Source organism: Euphorbia lathyris, chromosome 5, assembly GCF_963576675.1.
Source record: "Euphorbia lathyris chromosome 5, ddEupLath1.1, whole genome shotgun sequence".
In the NCBI taxonomy this organism is placed as follows: Eukaryota; Viridiplantae; Streptophyta; class Magnoliopsida; order Malpighiales; family Euphorbiaceae; genus Euphorbia; species Euphorbia lathyris.
In genome coordinates this window covers 55,003,231-55,023,886 of record NC_088914.1, presented here as the reverse complement: position 1 = coordinate 55,023,886, position 20,656 = coordinate 55,003,231, and the positions used below count along the sequence as shown (strand labels likewise).

At 33.5% G+C, this 20,656-nt stretch overlaps 1 long non-coding RNA gene across 1 annotated transcript; it reads left to right on the top strand.

Annotated features, from left to right (window-relative positions):
* The first annotated feature begins 9,221 nt into the window (after positions 1 to 9,221).
* LOC136229073 (uncharacterized) lies at positions 9,222 to 11,810 on the top strand. Its single transcript, XR_010688969.1, has 3 exons — positions 9,222 to 9,350; positions 11,400 to 11,450; positions 11,540 to 11,810. It is a non-coding gene; the product is annotated as an uncharacterized lncRNA (long non-coding RNA).
* Positions 11,811 to 20,656: the final 8,846 nt, after the last annotated feature.

The window sequence follows — 20,656 nt, the reverse complement described above, 5'->3', positions numbered from 1 at the left end:
ATTATTTTGCTCTTGTTGTAATTTTGGAGCAAAATTGAAGAAACGGCAAAATTGACAGTTTGCAGAATTTATGGCGTGGGCATGCTTTCGGCAATTTTTAGTTGTCTAGTTTGTATGTTGTCTGCTGTTATAAAATTGAAATGTGATTAAAATTATATATTGGCCTTAAATGTAAGTGTTACATTTAGGAACAATTGAGGGTCAATTGTACAAAAAGGGTCAATTGTGTAATAAAGTCCATTTTGATTTTATTACATAAATATATGTAATTTTATTAATTACATGTTTAATTTTATCCAATCCATAATTATACCAATAAGATTAGATGCATGTTAAGATTGATCACCACAAGGCATGTTATTGGATAATGTGCAAACAATAACTAATAAATTGAATTTAGTGTTAATTCAAGATAAATTTCTTTTTATGCAAAATTGCATGTTAGAAATTTAAATTGGTTAATGTGCAAAGTGAGACCTTAAGTTAAATTTAATTTAACTGCAAGACCAGAAATCTTCCACATAAATATTAAATCCGATAAAGATACAAGAGTTGTATCGAGGTTCTCCACTGGTGCATTAATACACAAATAGTTTGTGTGATTAGTGTGAAAGTTAATTCTCATTGAATTAATTTGTGGGTTACATTAGGCAATTAACATTGTAAGAATGCCAATGTGAAGCTGAACAATGTTAATTCGGGCTTAATATAATCTGCTGATCTAGTGGGTTGGATTTATCTAGTGTTGAAATCCAAGAACGTCAAAGGGAAACTGAGGATTAAAACACTAGGAGCTAGAAAAGTATGAAATTGAATTTCACAGCATAGTGCAAGGTGATTGACAAGTGTTGTCAACTTATGAATTTATTAGTTATCCCAAGAATACCAATGTGAAGTTGAGGGAGAACCTAATAGAATTTATAAGAAATTCGATTTACCCACTAGTAATTCATTCCAAAGAATTATCGTTTCCTATTTGGAAGTATAGGATTCGCCAAATTAGTGGGAAACCATTATGATAAAAGTCCATGTCATATTGGTTCGTTTAATTCACCTTATATATATAACTGCCTATCAATCTTTATTTTCTGCAGTTACTCTTTGATTCCAAACATGTTATCAACACCTCTCCAATCGATATTAGACCGTAATAGGCTCACAGGGCCGAATTATGTGGACTGGCTGAGAAACCTTAAGGTTGTGTTAACTCAGCAACGTTTATTATATGTAATTCTAAAGCCTAAGCCTGCATGCCCTAAAGAGGATGCAACAAAGGCTTTACATGAGACATATGATAAATGGGTAGATGATGATACCCAGGCCAAATGCTATATTATTGCTTCTATGGATAATGAATTACAGAAGCATTATGAGAATATAGCAACATCTTTTGAAATCTTATCGGGCTTGAAAGACCTGTATGGTGAGACCAACATGACTATGAGATATAAGATATCAAGTAAGCTCTTTAGGATGAAGATGAAAGAAAGCCAAAATGTTTCTGATCATGTTGGAGAAATGATCCATTTAATCCAAGCTTTGAAAAATTTGGATTTTGCAATGGCTCATGAACTCCAAATTGATCTTGTGCTTTCTTCACTCCCACGTTCATATGGAGGTTTTGTTTCAAACTTCCAATTAAACAAAGTGGAGTGTACTTTGGCCCAGTTGCTGCAGAATCTAGTTGTTCACCAACAGAATGTGGTGGACCAAGATAAAAAGAAAGATGATGTTGTAGTAGTGGCTGCATCTTCTTTTAAAAGGAAGGGTAAGACCCAACCTAAAAAGAAGAAAAAGAAAGTTCAAAAAACCACTAATACAAGTCCATCATTTTTTAGGCCAAAAGCCTCAACACAACTTAAGAGTGCTGTTAAGCAGGGATGTTTCCAATGTGGAATGGAAGGTCACTTTAAGAGAAATTGCCCAATCTTTCTGAAAAGTTTAGAGAAGGGTAAGGGTGCAGCTTCTGCATCAGGTATTTCTCTTAATAATTATTTAAATGTTGATTTAAATAATGATCTTTCTTATAACTCGTCTAATGCCTGGATTTTAGACACTGGAGCAACTTCTCATATTTGTTCCTATGTTCAGGATCTGGCAAATAGAAGGTTGTTGGAAGATGGTGAAGTGGAAATCACACTGGGAAATGGTGCAAGGGTTGCAGCCAGGGCAGTGGGAGATATTTCACTTATGTTAGACCATCATGTTTTGTTATTGAAAGATGTATTGTATATACCAGGAGCATATAAAAATGTAATATCTGTATCTAGTTTGACAAAAAGGAATTATGAATTTCGATTTTGTAATAAAGCTTGTACAGTATATTTTGATAATGTGATTATCGGTTCTAGTGTTTTACATCGTGGTTTATTTTATGTTAATAAAAATATACCAAATAACAAAAATGAAAATAAGCAAGTTTTGCTTGGCAACCTAAAAGAGATGAATAATAATTCCACAGATAAACAATCAGAATTTAATTCAAAATATTTATGGCATCTCCGTCTAGGACATATTTCCAGTAATAGACTCACTAAGTTGGATAAGATGGGAATTTTAACAAATTTAAATTCTCAATCCGATTATTCAACATGTAAATCGTGTTTACAAGGAAAAATGACTAGAAAACCATTTGTGGGACAAATGAAGAGACCCAATGAAATATTAGAATTAATACATTCTGATGTTTGCGGGCCATTTAGTGAAATAGCTCGTGGAGGTTATCACTACTTCGTAACCTTTATTGATGATAAATCAAGATATGGTTATTTGTATTTAATGAAATACAAATATGAAGTTTTTGAAAAATTCAAAGAATTCAAAGCCGAAGTAGAAAATCAAATTGGGAAAAATATTAAATCACTAAGGTCGGACCGAGGTGGTGAATATATGAGTACTGAATTTGATGATTTCCTCAAGGAAAATGGAATTATCTCTGAACTCACTCCTCCTTACACACCACAATTAAATGGAGTATCTAAAAGGAGGAATCCGACTTTGTTGGACATGGTTCGATCGATGATGAGTTACACTGATTTGCCTATCTCATTCTGGGGATATGCAATTGAGACAGCACTTTACATTCTCAACCGTGTTCCTTCTAAATCTGTTTCTACCACACCATATGAAATATGGGCTGGAAGGGCACCAAATTTAAATCATGTTAAAATTTGGGGTTGCCCTACTTATATAAAAAAGCAGAAAACAGAAAAATTAGAGGAACGGTCTACTAAAGGCCGATTTGTTGGATACCCTAAATCAAAAGGATCTATGGGTTATTATTTCTATCTCCCTGATGAACAAATTGTTACTATCAGTAGAGATGCCATTTTTCTTGAGAAAGAGTTTCTGCAAGAAGGTGGTAAAGGTAGAAAGATTTTATTGGATGAGGAATCATCTAATAAAGAAATCCAACAAGCTGAACCAATACAAATTGATCAGCCAGTTGAGCCTACCAAAACAACAGATATCATCACTCCAACTCTAAGGAGATCTGAAAGGGTTTCACATCCTCCTGATAGGTATGGTTTAATTACTGACCACGAACAAGAGTTATTTGTTTTTGGTAGTACTGACCATCCTGATGATCCAATTACTTATGAAGAAGCAGTATGTGATACTGACTCTTCTAAGTGGTTAGAAGCAATGCAAAGTGAGATTGATTCCATGTATAAGAATGAAGTTTGGGAACTTGTTACCCCACCTGAAGGAATAGTTCCTATAGGTTGTAAGTGGGTATTCAAACGCAAACTGAATTCTGAAGGAATTGTGGATACTTATAAAGCAAGGCTTGTGGCGAAAGGTTATCGCCAACGGGAGGGAATTGATTTTGAAGAAACATTCTCACCCGTAGCTATGTTTAAAAGTATTCGAATAATCTTATCTATTGCAACACACTTTGACTTTGAGATTTGGCAAATGGATGTTAAAACTGCATTTCTCAATGGATTTCTTGAAGAAGAAATCTACATGGAACAACCGAAGGGTTTTATATCCAATGAAAGTTCTCAAGTGTGTAAGCTTAAGAGATCCATTTATGGACTTAAGCAAGCTTCAAGGAGTTGGAATAAAAGATTTGATGAAGCCATACAGAGTTATGAGTTTGTCAAAAATCTCGATGAGCCATGTGTTTACAAGAAGGTTAGTGGGAGAGCTATCACTTTCCTTGTCTTGTATGTTGATGATATTCTATTAATTGGGAATGATATTGGTATGTTAACTAATGTTAAGGTCTGGTTATCCTCTACCTTCTCTATGAAAGATTTGGGAGAAGCCGCCTATATTCTTGGAATTAAGCTTTATAGAAATAGAGCTAAAAGAATATTAGGGCTATCTCAAAAACTCTATTTGGAGAAAATTCTAAAGAGATTTAGAATGGAAGACTCCAAAAGAGGATTGATACCTGTTAGACATGGTTTGCAACTCTCCACGGAGCAATCACCTAAGACTCCAGCGGAGAGAGCAGAAATGGCCAAGATTCCTTATGCTTCTGCTATAGGAAGTCTAATGTATGCTATGTTGTGTACAAGGCCAGACATTGCATTTGCTGTTAGTCTAACAAGTAGATATCAATCAAATCCAGGTATGGCTCACTGGATTGCTGTTAAGGCTATCTTTAAGTACTTGAGAAGAACTAAAGATATGATCTTAACATATGGAGGAGGTGATCTGTTAATTGAAGGCTTTACAGATTCTAGCTTTCAATCAGATAAGGAGAAACTTATATCCACTTCAGGATATGTGTTTACATGTAATGGAGCTGCAGTTGTTTGGAAAAGTTCTAAACAAGATACTGTAGCTGATTCCACTACTGAGGCTGAATATATTGCTGCCTCAAGTGCCGCTAAAGAAGCAGTGTGGTTGAAGAACTTTATCACCGAACTTGGTGTGGTTCCTTCTATTGTTAGTCCAATCCCTTTGTATTGTGATAACAATGGAGCGATTGCACAATCCAAGGAACCAAGGTCTTACAAGAACTTCAAACACGTGCTTAGGCGGTATCACTTAATCAGAGAGATTGTTGGACGAGGAGATATCTCGGTGCAGAGAATAGCATCAGCTGATAATCCAGCTGATCCATTTACTAAGCCAATGACTCAGTCACAGTTAGACCGTCATCTTGAGAAGATAGGTCTTAAATATTGTACTGAATGGCTCTAGTGCTAGTGGGAGATTGTAAGTGTGGTATGCCCTAGGCCATTCCTGTTGTATATTATACAGTGTGAATTTTGTATCCAAATGGCAGTTAATAAAATATGTATTCATGTGTAATTATTTGTATTGTTTAATTACTTAATGAATATACATATTAGTCCAAAGATTATTTACAAAGAGATAATATTATTAAGAGTTAATAATAATGAGATATATTTCTTTGGTAAAATAATAATCTTAAATGTTCATAGTCGGTGGATAATGAATTGGACACTCATCTATCCTTAGACTATCACCTCTGTTTATTTTCTCGATTAGTATGAGATATTAATCAGAAATAGAAAATCTCATTCTGTTTGATATGTTGATATCAGAATAAATATGTGGACATTCGAAGAGGCGAATGGTTCGAACTGTGACGTTAGATAATAATTGCACAAAGGTTTACTCCTAGTCAACATAATTATTATCTAGGTCATAATAGTGCATATAGTCCTTTGACTTGAGGAAACTTAGTTGTTCTTGCGCAGGTAATTATAGTTTGTTCCTGCTTTGTACTAGGATCTTAATTCTAGTAATCCGGCAGTGAACCGCTATAGTTAGTTGTGTAGTGTAACAAGAGTTTGCTAATAGAGGATTCATTACTCTAAGTAAATAGAGATAAACCCTAAGATGGCTATTGATTAGTTTTTTGATGGAATGAGTTCCTGGCCAGGACAATAAGACTCATCTTATGAGATAAGTATCAAAGAATGGTTCTTTGATAAGAGTCTTATTTTATCAAAGACTTAATCAATATTTCTTAGTATCTTGACAATTAGAGATTGACACTTTATGGCTCTAGTCAAAATCGGGATTTTTAATGAAAGGACTTTAGTGCATGGAAATTATGATCGATGGTTCATAATTAGTTTAATTATAAGTTCAAGTAACTTCATTCCTTAATTGGGACGTCATGGCACAATGTGTTAGCTGGAGATCATGACCTTTAGAGGACTATACGTATATATAAGCTAAGCTTATATAGGATACACTTGTAGTACAAGGAATTGGATTCCTAACATAATTAATAAGTGTTATTATTATGCCTCTAATACCAGTTAAAGATGAACCTAGAAAGTCACACACATACAAGTTGTTTGTATCAAGCTTTAGTTAAATTGATTAATTAAAAGTGTTTTAATTAATTAATTGACACAATTGAATATGTCAATGGGATTGACAAAACATTCTAACACTGTTTGATATTCAATTGAGGAAATTATAAATTATTATTCTTGCTCAATTTAAGTTGATGGCTTTTTCAGAATACAATAGTCAAGTGTTGACTGTTGGAATTTAAAGGTGTTTTAAGGTAATTCCTCTAAGATTTTGTTAAAGGATATAATCGTAATTAATTAAGTTATTAATTAATTATTATTATATTATATTTATTATAATAAGAAATAATATAATTAATTATTAATATTTAATAATAAAATTTATTTTATTATTATATTTATTAATAATAATAATAATATTATATATATATATATATATATATATATATATATATATATATATATATATGATAGATGAAGTAGGACACTACGTGTCCTACTCATCATACATATATATATAGTTTTTGTAAAAGTTATCTCACAGATAACATTTTACAAAAACTGATATATATACAATCAAAAGGATTTTGATTGTGTGGGTTCGATTAAACGTTGAGCAAGATTAATCAATTTCTTCGAGGCTTGATCTAATCGACTTAGTGGACTGACTAGAGGCTTCACCACTAGAGAAGCTTTAATACCCGATTGGAATCTACAAGAGGTATTTTTCAATCTCGTAGTATAAATATCAATTTGATTATTGAAGAACTTAATGATCTTGGTTAAGGATTTGATGTCAGACATCGGATGTTTGACTGTTTATCAGAGTGATTGGATCACACTGATTGTTTGTTTAGGGAAAATTCTTGAAATTTGTCTCCTAAATACCAACATGTTTCCGCCTCAAATCCTTCAATCTCCATGTTATATCTGTCTTTTGCCTAACATTTGTTCCTTCAGTATTTGCTTCTATAGATTGCTGAGTGGTTGATGTTATTCCTGATCCATTAATTTCCATTTCTAGCAAATAACTGCAAAGAAAGTAAGATCACATATTTAAGTTAGTAGTGCTGCAATGTAAGTCAATATTGTTGTAAAAAATGAAATTATAAAAAGCAAAAGCACTTGAACTAATTAATTAGCAGAAATAAAGAGTAAAAGGCATTTATACAACAACAAAAAATATTAATACAAAAATAAGAAAAGAGCAAAATTTAGTTCACGAACATGAACAAAAACTAATTGAAAAAAAATATTAATACAAAAACAAAGACATTTAATTAAGAACAAATTTAACCAAAACATTATTAACAAGTCTGCATAAAAAATATGAACATTTTCATCAATGTCCAGAGAATACCTTTTTGCATCTTTAGATAGAACTAAAATTCATAAAACTCAACAAAATCCACATTTTAAAAAGCTTGTAAACCTAACAGGAAGCAATAAAGTAAGCAAACGAGTAAGAAAAACTGAAAAATACTTACTTGAAAGCTGAATGTCCAAGAAGATTAGAAGAATCGCCAGACGAAAGGAAACAAAAATCAAAGCTACGAAGAAAATGAAAATGAAATGACCCAAAATAAATCAACAAGTCTGCAGTTATTTTACACTAGATTGTCCATGGAGATGGATTCCATATTTTGCTTTAACTCCCCAGAAAGAAAGGCATTCGTGTCCGTGAAGCAGAATCAAAATCGTAATTGATAGGCTGCCATTAGATTATGCTCAAAGTTATTTTTTATTAGGAAGAAGAATTTAGAAAGAACGGAGAAGAATCTAGGGTTCTAACGTGATTTAGGGAAAATGAAAGAACATGCAGAGAAAAGTAGAGATGTGCATTATGCGGTTTAAAACCAAACCGAACCGAACCGATACTATTTGGTTTTTCGGTTCGGTTTTATTCTTATGCAGTTCGCAGTCGGTATGATATTTTAGAAAATATCGGTTTTCAGTTCGGTTCGGTTTTTAAAAAAACATTGAAAAATCGAACTAAATTGATTACTATATACTAAGTCGTTTTATACATTTTAATGTATCTATACATTATAAATCTTAAAATAAAATATCTGCCACCTAACTCTCAATTCCTAAAGCAATTAAAGTGGGACTCTTGATCTACCCCTTATTCTTCTCGATCATTCTTATCTAGTTTAATAAGCACTAAAGTTGGACTCTTGATCTACCCTTTAATCTCTATAAAACTAAACCATGTGAAACCCTAAATCTATTCCACCACAAACCAAAACCATCACCAGTGCCACTCACATCCTTCACCCCATCCCTAGACTCTAGTTTCTATTTTTCTTTCAAGTTTCACAATTGTAGATCACCACAGATTAATAAAGTTCTTAATTGTCCTTCTCTTACTGCTCTTGGAAGTTCTCATTAGTAAGTCATTATGTTTTTTTTCATTGTTCTTCTATTTATACAATTAGTAGAGAAGTTGATGATAAAACTCTATTCTATATGTGAATTATAAAGTAAAAATTCTACTATGTAGTAAAATATAATCACTATTTTTTTAAATAACTGATTGAATGTTAACTGTTTCTTAAAGTAAGTTTTGTGTTTTTATTTTTTGTTTAAACTTCAATAATTCAAAGAATGCAATTTGTTCTAGGATGATCTTTACTTGTATGATATTTTTTTTTTATCTTTTAGCTTGGTAATGGACCTAATGGACTTTAAGTTATGTTATGGTGGAGTATCTAAAACTTTATATTATGACTTTAACTTATGTTATGGTGGGGTTAGTTATTTATGTTTAACATGTTCAACCTATTTTTAAATTAGTATTATTTGTTTTTTTATATATATTTTATATATGTTACAGTGATCAAAGATTTGTTGTACATAATAGCTAACTATCTTTATTTTATATTTTTTTATATGTCAGGAACAAAAGTTTCAATGGAAGATAAGAGTGATAAGGCTATTGAGGTCCTTCCAAATCCCTAAAATAAGCTGAAGCACCTCCGAAACCATCGTTGAAACCGAAGAAGATGCCAATGAAGTCAAGATCTAAGGCTTGGGATCACTTTTCAAAATATAAAGACGATGAAGGGATAACAAGAGCTAAGGGTAACTATTGTGGTAAGGACTTCAAATCTCATTCCATGACAAATGGAACTACAATACTCAATACTCATATGAAAGCATGTAAAAAAAAATCCACATAACATAGAGACACATCAAGCTCAATTGGCTTTGCAACCTGCATCTAGACATGCTAAAAATGAAATGCTTGTTTGACAAATTGGAAATTTGATCAGAATTATGGTAGGAAATGTCTTGCATACATGATTGTTGTCGATGAGCTTCCTTTTAGTTTTGTTGATAAAGATGGGTTTAAGAAATTTGTGACTAGTATTTGTCCTAGATTTAAGATTCCATCTAGGTGGACTGTTCAACGTGATATATTTCAGTTATACTTGGATGAGAAATTGAAACTAAGGAATGTTTTTGATGTTCAAGGTTAGAGGATATGTATAACCATAGATACTTGGACTTCAATTCAGAGGATCAATTATATGTGTGTTACTGCTCACTTTATTGATTATGATTGGCAATTGCATAAAAAATCTTGAACTTTTGTCCTATTTCATCTCATAAAGGTGATAATATAGGTAGGCCATTGAGACTTGTTTGCATGATTGGGGGATTAGGAAAGTATTCACTGTTATTGTTGACAATGCCTCATCAAATGATATTGCAATTTCTTATTTGAAGAAAAAATTCATAAATTGGGAAGATTGCACTGCCAATTGCAAATACATTCATATGAGATGCATTGCACACATTCTGAATTTGGTTGTTGTTAAAGGGTTGAAGGAAGTTTGTGAGCCGGTGAAAAATTTAATTAGTGTGTCGAACTTGAAAATATTTATTGCAAAAAATCTTTGTGTTTAGATGTGCCAACTAGATGGAACTCGACATACTTGATGTTAAACACTGCTGAAAAATTTGAAAGGGCCTTTAATAGTTTTGCGAGTAGTATGGATCCGTGTTTTGATTATGAAATGATGTCACAAGATGGCTTGCTTCGTTCTGATGATTGGATTGTTGTTAGATCATTGTCTGTGATGTTGAAATAGTTTTATGATGCTACTTTGCGCATTTCCGGCTCTTTGTATGTCACATCTAACACATTTTAGACTGAAATAGCACATTTGCATGCTGAAAGTTTAGAATGGATTAATCACACTGATGAATGGTTCAATAATATGGGTAGGTGGATGAAGAATAAGTTTGAGAAGTATTAGGGGGGATCATAACAAAATAAACAAATTGATTTATATTTCTGTTATGTTTGATCCGCGTGAAAAAATTGAAGCTATGGAGTTTGTGTTTGAAGATTTCTTTGTTAAAGTTGATGGGGCTGCTTTGTTTTTGAATGTGAAGAAAGAAATATTTACTTTGTTTGATGAATATAAAAAGAGGCTTCAACCTGTTGATGAGTCTGTTACAAGTCCTATAGTAATTTGAATGGGGCAAATGATGTTAGAAAGCCAAGGCCTTTTCTTAGGGATAAGTACAAAAAACAAGATCAGATGGTTTGGTGGTGCATATAAGAAGACTGAATTGGAAGTGTATCTAGCTGAGGCAGTAGTGGATGATTAAGAAGACTTTGATGTATTAAAATGGTGGAAGATAAATTTCGGCAAATTTCCTGTTCTTTCTGAGATGGCAAGGGATGTGTTGGCTGTCCCTATATCTACTGTGGCATCCGAATGCGCTTTTAGTACCGGTGGGAGGGTACTAGACTCATTTAGGCGTTCATTGACTCCTAAGTTTGTGGAAGCCCTAATATGTGCATAAGATTGGCATAAGCACACATTGAAGAAGATAAATATTGAAGAAGATCTAGATGAACTTGAAAAAGCTGAAAAATGTACTGTATTTTTTCTTATTTCTAATGCATATTCTCATTCTTTTTTTATTTTAATTTTCTTCTTTATCTTTATTAATAATTGTTTATTTTGAATTTTCAGATTTGCCTGTGGATAAGTTTGGTGGGTGTTTATCTTTTATGAATAATAGTAAACATAATAATTTATATATGATACCTATCCCTACTGATTTTCGATTTAATGATTACATTCATGTGATTTATATTTTCATTTTGATTTGTGAAATTTTCAGCTTCTATGAGCTTAGCATGAACTGTTGGTGTAGCACATGTCTCTTTGGAAGGTAAAATTTGTATTATTAAATATGACTTCATACAATTATCTTCCTTGATATTTGTTTTGTTCATTTTTGAATTACCTTTGATTTGTTAGGTGAAACATTGAAGATTGAAGAATAGATGCATTTTGGTATTATGGATTAAATATAGTGGTGAATACAAATGATGGAAACAACAAAGACATGACTGCTTTTTTTGTGATGGATAGACTTAAGTTTTTTTTGAAGTCATTTGGCTATTTTAAGCAAATAACTTATTTGCTACTGTTTTAATGTCATTTGGCTAGGTTTATGGAAATGACTTGTTAGTTTTATTTTGTATCATTTGTTATGCAAATGACTTGTTATATTTTTAAAGTATTTTGGTTTTTGTTTTGGATGTATTCACCAACTATAAGATTTTTGAAGTTATTAGAAATTTATGTGTTTACAATTTATATTCTTCAGTTTATTTAACAAAACTTGCAGGTGCATAAAACAAAGCTTTGCAGTTTAAATGTTATTAGTAAAGTAATCTACTATTCGGTTATTTCGGTTAAAAACTGAACCAAACTGAAAAAATTGGTTCGGTTTTTTCCAGTTTACCTTTTTCTATCAGTTCAGTTCGGTACAAATTTTTTTAGTATTTCAGTATTCGATATATTCGGTTCGATTCTAAACCGATGCACAACCTTAGAGAAGAGGAAGCGGTGAAATCGGCGTGGTAGTTTTAGGTTTTTTAATTTTTTACTCTTATTAAGATTATTGGTAAAAAAAACCGGGGTCAATCTAATTTTTCGGGTCAATATCGTTTCACGGTTGAACCCCGATTCTCTACGGGTTGATAATGTTGACCCTTATACATATAACCAGACCAGACACATAGACGGTTCACGGTTGAACCGGTCGGTCTGGTTCAGTTTTTAAAACATTGCTCAATAGTCCATTCTCTCTCAATTTTTTAGGCATTTCTTTTGATTTGTCTCAATTAAACTCATCTCCAACTCTAAGGTTGTTTTTAGAAAATAAAATTTTGTTTGTGTTTGTGTTTGTTAATTATAGAGTATGATTTCCGCCGTCAATGCTTCCGAGAAAAACCTTTCATTGATTCTTCGAATGATTATAGAGAAAAACAAAAATAAAAGATCATAAGATGGATTATCACCATGCTGGTATGGCAGGTCCTCTTTCTTAATAGAATTTCTCTCTGTTCCTTTTGCTTTCGGGTCAAATATTTTAGAATTGGAATATGATTTTCTTAAGAGAAACAAATATAATAAGAAAATAAGTAACAATAAAACCCGCGCAAATATAAAAGGAAGTGAAAGTACATATATTTGCTACATGTGTTTTCACGTTTAAACAAATCTGTCTTCGTAGGTATTGTTTGATAACGGTTGTTTCTCCACCGTTTAAATTAGTTAATTAAGTTAAAAATCACTTATTTTGATAAGTCAAAATATTTAACTTAACATTTTAAGTTAAACATTATCGATTTATATTTTTTTTATAAAAGTTACATCATTCAATACTTTCAGCACTTATTATATTCCACACTTAAAATTCAGTACTTATTTTTTCAATACTTAATTTTCAATTTTATTAAACAATACCTTGCTTTTATCCTAGAACTTTAAAAAACAGCAAATATATCATAATTTAAACAGATTATTTGGCATAACACTGTTTGTAGGTTCATTACACCTTTGCATGCCCTTCTTCCTCAACCTCTATATCATTCCTTATCACATCATCATTCACATTCATATCAACATCTTCATGATTCCTTATCATATCAGCAAAAATATTCACAGCATCCTCTCCTTCATACACATCAGCATCTATATTCACATTCACATCCGCTTCTATATTCACATCAACCTCTCCATCATTCATATTCACACCTACTTTGTGAGACCAATTAGACTTCTACACGCCAAAATATAAAGGAACCAACAAAAAAACATAAAAACCCATTAATCGATTTACATGCAAATACATTCAAAATTAAAATCTAGAGATCATAAAACCTAGAAAACAAACTTCTTTATTAACAAGCAAGTTCATTCAAACTTAAAACGCAGCAAAATAAAACCCCAAAACATAAAACCTAGGATCATAAAATCCATAAATCAAACTTATTTATTGACATGCAAGTACATTCTGAAACATAAAAACAATAAAGAAAACTTCTGAAGTTGCGATTTTGATTTTTACCTCCGATTTAAGTAACACCGCTATTTGCAATGAAGGTGCGATTTACGTATTCCTTCAAATGTGCTTCTCCACCATCTCTTACTGGTTCGAGTCCTTCTGCACTAGATTTCGAAGAGACAAGAAGGAGAAGAGTTTTTGAGTTAAAAGCTTGAAAATAGAGGTGAGTTATGTTATGCATTAGGGTTTTATAAACCTTATTTATATTAGTTGCCACGTGTATATTAGTTTGAAAATAAAAATTTATGATCTGTAATCCGATTAATTGGACGTGTAATGAACCTACAAATGGTGTTAAGTCAAATAAGCATTCTGTTTATATTAGGATATATTTGATGTTTATTGAGAAGTTCCAGGATAAATATGTGTGTTTATTTGATATAAGGGCAGATCTGTTTAAACGCGAAAACATATAGTCAAATATGTGTATTAATCCTAAAAGGAAAGAAAAAAACCACAAAGGATAATAAAAGCTATAAAAAATACAACTAAAATAAAAAACGATAAATCTCATAATTCTCATAAATATAAATCCGTAAAAAAGCAGATGCAAATCAATCTTTCATCATCATTTAGATTCTTTCGCCCAATCAAATCTGAGTCAATTCTACTAGTGCAACATGGATCTACGTGTTGGTCCCTTGTTATGTGAGAATTAGTTCTTAAGGGGTGGGGGGGGGGGGGTTAATGGAACTATTTAGAGTTTAAAAATTTAGCCAAGTTAAAATATTTCTCACAATTCAATAACACAGTTCAGAGGATAAATATTTAAGGTTCAGAAGCAACTTTAGTTGATCAACAACTAAGATTGATTCTATCCTTAGTTTGAAAGATGACTCCTCAGAAGGGCTTCTGAACTTAGCTCAGTTTAAATACAACTCTGACTAATTTATGTTTCCAAAATAAAAGCAAGCAATAAAGAGTAAGAGTTAGAGAGAGTGATACTCAGTAGTTTTATCATGGTTCGGCCTCCTGCCTACATCCACTCCCCGAAATTCTTGTTCTGAGCTTTAATCCACTACTGAGCTCTTTGTGGTAGAGCACAAACCCTTACAATAGCTATTGAGTTATTACAGAGTACCTTCCTCTATAATCATACACTCAAAACTATCTAACTCTCTGTTTGTTGAATACCGAACAAACAGTAGAGCTTCCAAACTAATATAAGAGATTGATAATTTTTTTCTAATCTAAGAACACTATGAAAGATCTAGAGAATTGATTACACATAAGAATAAAGACGTTTGTGTAAATGCTTTTGCTTTTCTTTGCTTTGCTTGGAACTTCAAGAAATGATTCACTTAGAATTTCTGCGTTGAAGATCAAGTTCCAAAGTTGCAAATGAGGGGCCTTTTATAGTTGACATCTGAAGGCTGGGGTCATTTCAAATTTCGAAATAACCGTTGGGAGGGAAACACTCTTCTTTCGCTTCCACTCCTTAGAAGCCAGTGTCAACAGCTAATGATCTTCTATCTTTTACCGTTGATTTGTCTGTTACACTGTGCTTCAGGCTTGGTCGGAAGCAGACTGATTATCTAACCAAATCAGGCAAAGTTCCCAGGTTGACTAGGGGACAAGTTGTCTGTTGCTTCTGAAACTTTCCTTTTATGGTGAGGCTTTGTCAGTTGTGCAGAGTCAACTCTTGATCTTGTCCAGCGTGGCTTGATCTATCTTCCGAGTTTGTCTCATCTTTGAGATAGCTAGGCTTGCTTCTGGATCCTTCTACCTGTTGGGATGGAGCTTGATCCACAAGCCTTTGTCTTATGGGCTTTGACTCAAGGCTTAAGGCCTTTTCTTATTTCTTTGAACTTAAACTTAATTCTCCTATGAAAAAAAAAACGTAAACTTAATTCATCAACACAATTCAACAAACACATTAGTAGAAATAAATCAACATTTAAATTTAATGTGTTATTTATTATGGAGGTATTAATTTCATTTAATATTTTTATCATAATCAAAATTAATGTGTAAATTGTGTTTCAACACTATGTACAACTTCTGTTCTTGCTAAACCCGAAAAAAGTGCAAATAAAAAAGTCATAGCTGACAAATGCAAATCTGAAGAAAAAATCAATATTTTAAAAACCGGATCGAAAGTCGAACTTGATGATAACTGAGCAAAATTTTATTTTGTGTCTATTTAAATTATAAAATTTACTAGATTTTCAAATTTTATTTTGTGTCTATTTAAAAATATTAAGTAAAATTTGTTTATATTGCAAAGATAAATTAAAATTTTAATAATATTTATAAAAAAAATATAAAAATAAATATCACGATCATATCTATACCCTTCAACTCTGCTCGGGGTTCACTATCTTCAGCCTCTATCATTAGGGGTGAGCAGAACCGAACCAAAAACTCAAAGACTAAAAAAACTGGACCGAAAAAACTGGACCAAACCGGACTGAATTATATTTTGGTTTGATTCGGTCCTAATTTTTAAGCCAATCTTTTTTTTGGTTTGGTTCAATCCAAAACCGAACCGAAATACAATATATACTACCTTTAGTTTTAGGGTTTTAAATTAATTAACTAATTATATATAACAAAAACAATTAAACATGTTTCTTCTCCCTTAACTAATTATATATATAAAAGAAAAAACTAATTTTATGATTATTGTCTTTATATAATTGTTTAGTCAGTAAAGACACAAATAGTAGTAGGTCTCTAATGTTTTGTTTGGTCCAAACATGAACCAAACTGGACCGGATAGAAATACTTCAGTTCGGTCCAAATCAAACCGAATTATAATTTGGTTTGGTTTGGTCCTAAGAAATACAGGTAATATGGTTCGGTCTAATTTGTTTTGGTTCGGTTTTTGGACCGAACTGGACCATATTCACCCCTACTATCATGTCGATTGGATCAACAATAGTGGTCATAAAACCCAAACTAAGTCGATGGTCCCAGATCGACCTCTGAGTATCACGATCGAACATAGGCTGTTTTCCCTTTTCAGTCCCCATCAAATTAACCAGTCCCCATCAAATTAACCTTCTTTTGTTCCGGAGTAGCTGATTCATTTTCTTTACAAGAACTGCAACTAGAATATGAAAATAAGTATAGAGTAGAATATAAACAAAAAAACAAAAAGAACATACAAAGAAAACCAAGTACAAAAATATATAAAATATATACTTACCAAGGGGAGGAATGCATCGCTGGAAAATAAGCTCCTATGGAACATCGAATGAAGACTGATCCGCTCCAAGAAGAACATGTCCTTGGTCCTTCTCCGCGTCTCTAACTGCAGCTTCAATCTCTTCTTCATTCGTATCGGTTCTATGACATGGTATCAGAGCCTCTTAAACTTTTAGTTAAATCGGTTCCATGACAATGATAGCTTGATAAAATCCTAACTGACGAGTCCAAAGACATAGGGCTTATAAGACTAATCCCATTCAAAAAAATCCTGTGATGGAGTTGCCGAGTCGCACAAAACTGCCTCCACCAACACATACCCTCGAGGTAAGCAATGTTGGTCCCTTATAACGTAACAAGTTAGTTCCAAGGGGGGGGATAGGAACTATTTAAAATTTTGGTATGTTAAGGCTGACTTCTTTTATAATGAAAAGGATTACACAGCGCGCTGAGTGAATTTAAGACACTAGCTTAGTCAACTTGTGACTAAGTCAGCTTCTTTCCTTGAGTCAGGAGATAGCACTTGAGTCTATTTCTGAACTCAGATACTCAATGCACATAACTCAGCGTGACCTCTTTACTTAGTCAGTTTTTGAGCAAGCAAAATATATCAAAGGAGTTTAAAGGTTAGAAAGATATTACTCAGCAGATTTATCCAGGTTCGACCTCTATGCCTACGTCCTGTCCCCGGAACACGTTCCGAGCTTTCGAATTCTCTACTGAGCTCTTTAAAGGTAGAGCATCAAACCTTTTACAACTAGAAGCTGAGTATAACAAGAGTACCTTCCTCTATACCTCTACTCACTCCTATTCTACCACTGAGTACTATAACCGAGTACTCAGCCTCTCCTTTCTATACTTCTAGAAATGATAATGAGATTGTCCTAAACAACAATTGCTAAGACACTTTAGATGATTGGAAATCACTCTAGACTTTTACACAATAATATGGAAATTGGTGTAAGGTATTTGCTTTGCTTTTTCTCACAGAATCTTCGAGTATGAAATTGGTCAGCGTTTTGACAACTTGAAGTTCTGTATGTATTGAAGCATATCGATGGCCTTTATATAGTGACACTTGAGGCACCTGGTCATTTCGAATTTCGAAATAACCGTTGGAGGGAAACGGCTTCCTGTCGTTGTCACTCTGGGCGTGCTCAGCGTCGTTGGCCAATAGAATCCTTGCATCTTCTGTCTTCGTCAGTCTTCGACAGAATGTTTCGACATTTAAGGAAAAGTCCACGAGACAGCTTTCTGCGCCTTCTGATCTTTTCCCAAAGTAGAAATACTTTGTCTGGAAGTTGAACATTCTCTGCCGCTGTCCAGACTGCTTTGTTGTCCAACTCAGCAGCTTCATCTAGAAGCTTTTGCCACGAAGGCTTCTCGATCCTTCTCTTACTGAGTCGTCGTTTTGGTTGATACGGCTTCGTTTTGAACTTCTAAGCCGAATGGTGTTGATGTGTTGACTTGGGCTTGACTTCCACTTTATGGGCCTTTGGGCTTTTTAATCTCAATGTCTTATACACAAATAAACTCAACATTGAACAAACACATTAGTGTAAATCAATCAAAGCATTATAAATTTAATGTGTTAGAATATTTTTATCATAACTTAAATAATTTTGTCAAATCAAAATCATGTGGAAAGGTGTTTCAACAAGCAACACCGAGCCTAACGTCAATTTTCTTCCCTGAAGTAAGTCCTTGGGGATGGTGAAAATGTCACTAGTGGGCCGACCTCCCATAGGCCCGAAAATGAAGTTGTGCAACATAATCCATAAAAAGTGAATATGATCTTCGTCTGATAGCTCCTCTTTAACCGCCTTTTTTGTTAATTATCTTGAAATAAGTTTCAGTTTCTTTCACATGTAGCACTGTGTAATCTGGGAAAGCAGTCGTCTTAACTTGATAAAGAACTTCCTCAGCAAAAATAGGCAGCCCCATATGGGCCACGACATCCCTCAAAGTGATGGACATCCCCCCCAAGTGGAAGAATGAGAAAATTGCAATGTGGAGACTAAAAGTTTAAAGCTTATTTTAGCACTATTTCGTTTAGACAAACTCGTGCTGAGTCAAGTAGATGAAATTATAAATCCGTATGTCTTGCGAAACCATTCAGTATTTTGGGTTCCATTCCTTATCCGTATGTCTTTTTATTAGTGTTGAATTGGAATGTATTGTCATGAAGTACTAATTCCCGAACGCTACCTAATGGAAAATAGTAGGTCCGAGAATAATAACACTGTTCTAAAAAAACAAAAATGCACATGACCAGGGAGAAAATTCATTCGAATTTCAGCAAACCAACTTCGGGAAATATAAGTTGAATTACCTCTCTCAGCCTCATGTTCTGTCCTAAAATAGAATCCGCATAAATAACATCAGAGCATGAGGGTAGTTGCAAATTTAAAGCACAATTGACTCAGTACATAATGTTGTGCGAAATTAATGAAAGATAAAATAATAAACAATCGAAAAACACAGATTTACGTGGTTCACCAACATTATGTTGGCTAGTCCACGGGCAGAAGGAGAATAGTATTATTAGGAGGCAAAAATCAGATTACATGATTAGGTTTACATAATGGGGTATTTATAATACCCAATCTAACCTAATCCCACTAGGAACCCATGATCCCAATCTAACTAGGAACCCATGATCCTAATCCAATTAGGAACCCATGATCCCAATCCAACTAGGAATCCGAAACCCAATACTACTCCGAATAGGAAACAAGATATAATGATTCAAGGCATTACGACAAATCTCCACCTTGACTTGAATCCTCCTGAAAACATAACAGATGCAACCATGACAGTGCCAGATGAACAGACTTCTCCCTCTACCTCAGAGTCGCCCCCCACAGAGCAACTAATAATCTCTATTCCCAGAATTTTCGATCTTCACGTTCATCGCAGACATCTTTCTCTCCAGAAAACAAAACACCGATCAGAAATCGAAAGCTCTAATACCAGTTTGTTGTGCAGAATAATGAAAGATAAATAAACAAGCAATCGAAAAACACAGATTTACGTGGTTCACCAACATTGTGTTGGCTAGTCCACGGGCAGAAGGAGAATAATATTATTAGGAGGCGAAAATCAGATTACAATGATTAGGTTTACATAATAGGGTATTTATAATACCCAATCTAACCTAATCCCACTAGGAACCCATGATCCTAATCCAACTAGGAACCCATGATCCTAATCCAATTAGGAACCCATGATTCCAATCCAACTAGGAACCCATGATCCCAATCCAACTAGGAATCTTAAACCCAATACTACTCCGAATAGGAAACAAGATATACTGATTCAAGGCATTACGACAAATCTCCACCTTGACTTGAATCCTCCTGAAAACATAACAGATGCACCCTTCACAGTGCCAGATGAACAGACTTCTCCCTTTGCCTCAGAGTAGCCCCCACAGGGCAACTAATAATCTCTATTCCCAGAATTTTCGATCTGCAAGTTCATCGCAAACATCTTTCTCTCCAGAAAACAAAACCCCGATCGGAAACCGAAAGCTCTGATACCAGTTTGTTGTGCGGAATTAATGAAAGATAAATAAACGATCAATCGAAAAAACACAGATTTACGTGGTTCACCAACGTTGTGTTGGCTAGTCCACGGGCAGAAGGAGAATAGTATTATTAGGAGGCGAAAATCAGATTACATGATTAGGTTTACATAATGGGGTATTTATAATACCCAATCTAACCTAATCCCACTAGGAACCCATGATCCTAATCCAACTAGGAACCCATGATCCCAATCCAACTAGGAATCCGAAACCCAATACTACTCCGAATAGGAAACAAGATATACTGATTCAAGACATTACGACACATAAAATTCAGAAT